The 4,624-nt window shown below is 52.9% G+C and overlaps 1 non-coding gene across 1 annotated transcript; it reads left to right on the top strand.

The window, feature by feature from the left end:
• Nucleotides 1–4,007: 4,007 nt before the first annotated feature.
• Nucleotides 4,008–4,147, top strand: LOC141168401 (U4 spliceosomal RNA). Its single transcript, XR_012252138.1, has one exon. It is a non-coding gene; the product is annotated as a U4 spliceosomal RNA (small nuclear RNA).
• Nucleotides 4,148–4,624: the final 477 nt, after the last annotated feature.

Here is a 4,624-nt window from a genome sequence, read left to right as displayed (position 1 = left end):
ACCACCTGAAACACCTGGCGGAAGTGTTCGAAGCTCTGGCAAGCTACGGCCTAAAGGTGAAGCCCTCCAAGTGTCACCTCCTGAAACCAAAGGTGCAGTACCTGGGACACGTGGTGAGCACTGACGGAGTGGCTCCCGACCCTGATAAGATCACCGCAATTAAGGAATGGCCAAGTCCCTCCAGTGTAAAGGAAGTGCGGCAGTTCCTCGGGTTGGTAGGCTACTACCGCAGGTTCATCCCCGGTTTCACCAAAAAGGCAGCTCCTATGCAGGACCTCCTGATAGGCCAGTCCCGGAAGGCCAAGAACCAGAAGCCGCCCTTCAGATGGGAGAAGTTGGAAGAAGAGTCCTTCCGCCAGCTGAAGATGGCCCTCACGGGGGATGAAATCCTGGCGTACCCGGATTACAGCCAGCCCTTTATCCTCTACACCGACGCAAGTAACATCGGGCTAGGAGCCGTGCTGTCCCAGATCCAGCAGGGGAAAGAGCGAGTAATCGCTTACGCCAGCCGAAAACTGCGACCCACCGAAAGAAACCCTGAGAATTACAGCTCATTTAAGCTAGAGTTGCTGGCAGTGGTGTGGGCAGTCACCGAGCGCTTTAAGCACTACCTCGCTTCTTCCCGGTTCGTCGTGTACACGGATAACAACCCGTTGACACACCTGGACACGGCAAGACTCGGTGCCCTAGAGCAGAGATGGATGGCCCGCCTGTCCAACTACGAGTTCACCATCAAATACCGGGCAGGACGCTCCAATACCAACGCGGACGCCCTGTCCAGGATGCCAAACCTACCGGACGTAGGAGAAGATCCAGAGGGACTGGAAGAAGTCGAACTCCCCGCGTTTCACCGTCATGGGACTATCCAGTATTCCCATCGGGTAAGGAGTAAGCAAGGCGCTACGCTTAACCCCTTACCTCACTACAACTGGGCGGAAACGCAAGACAGTGACCCTGCTGTCCGGCTGGTGAAGGAGATGCTGACTCAGCCAGAGGCTCGCCTTGACCCAGACGCTCGGGAGGAAGCCAAGCAACTGTGGGCAGAAAAGAGTAGACTGTTCCTTTACAAGGGGAAGTTGTGCCGCAGGATGGTTAACTCCCGGACGCATGAACTAATCTGGCAAGTAGTGGTGCCACGACGAGACGCAGCCATGGTGATGGAGGCATACCACGATGGAGCTGGGCATTTCAGATGGAAGAAGCTGGAGTTCCTGCTGCGCGGGCGGTTCCATTGGGTAGGCATGAGGGGAACCATCGAGAGGTGGTGCAGAGACTGTGGCCCGTGCAACCTGAGGAGGAAGGACCGTGCCAGCCAGAAGACTCCCCTGCAGTCCATCGTCACCCGGCAGCCGTTGGAACTGGTAGCCTTGGATCATGTAAAACTGACCCCAAGCAGAAGTGGCTACGTCTACGCGTTAACCATCGTGGATCATTACTCCCGGTTCTTGGTTGTCGTCCCCGTCAAGGACTTAACGGCTCAAACAGCAGCTAGAGCCTTCCAGCAGCACTTCTGCCGTCCACACGGGTACCCGGACCAAGTGCTGACGGACCAGGGACCTGCCTTTGAAGCGGAGGTCTTCCAGGAATTCTGCAATCTGTATGGCTGCCGGAAGATAAGGACGACACCCTATCATCCGCAAACTAATGGACTTTGTGAGAAAATGAACCAGGTGGTAATGGATCTTCTGAAAACGTTGCCCCTGGAAGAACGCAGTCTGTGGCCTGAGAAGCTGCCCGATCTGGTGGACCTATACAACCACATCCCGGTAGGTTCCACCAACTGTACCCCGGCTTACCTAATGAGGGCGAGACCTGGTAAGTTACCTGTTGACCTGGAAATGGGAGTCCTGACACCCGAGGACACTTCACCAGAAGCAGACTGGGACACAGAGAGGCAGCAGCAGTACCGGAAAGTACAGGAGAGCGTGGAGCGAAGTCTCTGTCAGGCTAGGGAGAGACAAGAGAAAACTTACAACCAGTATGCTCCCGCTGTTCCCCTGGTGCCCGGAGAGCAGGTCTTGAAGAGGAAAAGACGGCTCCACAAGTTGGACGACCAGTGGGAGAAGGACCCGTACACCGTACTGCCCTCAAGCCACGAGAACCCGAAGGTCTGTACCATCAGTAAAGACGGAGGGGAGACCACAGCCATTGTATCCCGGGATCACCTGAAGAAGTGTCCTGAACAGCTACGGAACCCTGAAGAGGAACAAGAAGACCATCGACCCGTAGAGGAAAGGGAAGATATGGTTAGTACTGTGCTCGGAGACTTCCCTCGGTCTTGGACTCAAGTCAATGGTGCAGTTGTGGTACCCGTACTCACCTTCCTCCAACCAGCATCCCAAGCACCTACGGAGCAACAGGTAGAGCTGGAAGAACAGCCGGTCCAGGAGGCAGAAGACCCCACACCAGCAGACCAGGAGGATCAACCCTCTGCTTGCAGTGAGCCTGCCATATCCCTAGTGAGCCAAAGGGCCCGTAGACCGCTGCCCAGTTTACCCTTAACAGCTCCTACACCCTGCAGTTCAGGGCCAGACAGTCAGCTCCGTAGGTCCACTAGGGCCACTAGAGGCCAGTTACCCGCACGTTGGAGGATTTGAAGTGTATAAATTGTTTTATTTGTGGTTACCTGTTTTTCTTGTTGCTTGTGTATAATTATGTGTTTCTAGTTGTTTATAGGAGTCTTTGGTGGATTTACCGGGAATCCTGTGTACATAGTTGGAGCGTAACCCAGGACGGACTAAAGACTGTTAAGGACTCGGGGCAGGACAGACCCCTACCTGGTTACGTCTCCCTGTTTTGGTGAAATGGACACCTTGCTTTCTTCAAAGACTGCACCCGGTTACGGACATGCCGTGACCACCTTTATGTGTTTCTTTATTGTATTGTTATTGTTATACCTTGTTATGTTTTTCTAAAATATGTTTAGTCCCGGAGTACTAAATTTCACTAGGGGGGAATGTGACACCCCAGGGGTCTGGTTGCCACAGTGATAGAGATATTACGTCTGAGAGCAGGTGGGAGGTCTCTTGGTCAGGAATCCTATGCATGCCACACCTCCTGCACAGTCCTGGGAGGGGAAGAACTTCCCCTATATAAAACTGGGGCTGAGGCAGGGTTAGTGAGTAGAGAAGAAGTAGAGACAGAGAAAAGAAGCAAATATAGGAACAGAACATCAGGAGCTCTGTGGGAGCAGTGTTACAAGGAGTCAGGGGCTGGCAGCTGCAGAGCTCGCCCTGACTGAGAAGATTTCTTACCGGACCCGGAGTCCGAGGCTGTGGGGACTAACTCCTACCCAGCAGCAGAATCCGTCAGGCAGGGGATTCCAAGTCCTCTGGCCAAGAAACCCGAAGGCACGGTCACACGCATGGGACCAGCACCGCCGTCGTGGAGCGGAAGCTACTAGAAGGCCCCGAGTCACCGGCCATACGGGTGAGCACCACACGGTACACTCAGGGACGTGGGCTACTTATACCCGCCTCTAGCAAGGTAGCCAGAAGAGTACAGTTAGTTTGGGAGGCCTACAACTCCGCCTGGCCAGGGGAGATCCCATCTGCTCAAGGACTGACCAGGCCCCAATCGCTAGCCAGTACTCCGGGAGGGTCTATCTTTGTCACCAGTAAAGACCCTGAACTACACCGTACCGTCTCCGAGTGGTTCCTGCTACCCCCATCATCCACGTCGGCTGCCCTGAGGCCATACCCCTCCCGTTGGGGGTTATACTATCACGCTGCACAATCCTACCACCGGCCTCAGCGGTCTGCCCTGCAGCAGCAGCTCCTTAGCTGTACTCAACGGGTGGTGTAGTCGTCCAACATCTACCGTTGATACATCACCGCTCAGTTTGACTCCCTGGGCACGGACCGGGTCACCGCCACGAGACTACAACCCTCAACAGATCCGGCTCCGGGTAAGCTCCCGCGTGCGCAACGCAGCGCGACACAGGCCCAGGGGCGCGTCATAGACAGAGCCCCAGATCCGGAGGCCGCAGCTCCTCACAGATGGCCTCCAGCTTTGCGCAGTGGCAGTATCATAGCCCATGAGGTTTATCTGAGGCGTGATTATTGCTAGTTGAAAACTTTTCCCAATACCCTGTCATGAGGGCTCGTAATACAGTCAGCATGGCAATTTTTGACAGTCTCCCAGGAGACTGAGTAGGTGGTTATGGTAAATCTAAGTGTGCTGATAGTTAGGTAACAGTTCTCTAGAAATGATAACATTGCAGGTATGTTTCTATACCAATGAGAATTTGTTCTCTGCAGAAAGAATTATTACTTGTCTTTATTTTACCGTATTGTGAGCTTAAAAATTGGAAATAAATGTGATCCTGACAATCTTCTTTGGGTTTTATTTTCACGGCATTTAGATTGCAGTAAAAACAACCTAATATCGTTGTTCTTCTGCTCAGTGCGGTGATAGCGATATCACATTTATATACGGGGATTTATTTTTTACTAGTTACAAAAAATCTTGTCTCTGTCTCTGTATTCTGAACCAGAACTTATCATTTTCCGGTTGATGGAGACGTACGAGGACTTGTTTTTTCCGGGCGAGGTCTAGCTTTCATCAGTACTATTTTGGGGTCTATATGACTTTCTTATCTCTTATTATTCCAACGTATTTTGGG

This window comes from Phyllobates terribilis, unplaced genomic scaffold (genome assembly GCF_046119375.1).
Source record: "Phyllobates terribilis strain yellow unplaced genomic scaffold, ASM4611937v1 Scaffold_11__3_contigs__length_659146591, whole genome shotgun sequence".
Lineage (NCBI taxonomy): Eukaryota > Metazoa > Chordata > Amphibia > Anura > Dendrobatidae > Phyllobates > Phyllobates terribilis.
The sequence above is the reverse complement of the archived record's forward strand: the minus strand, read 5'-3'. Positions and strand labels throughout refer to the sequence as shown.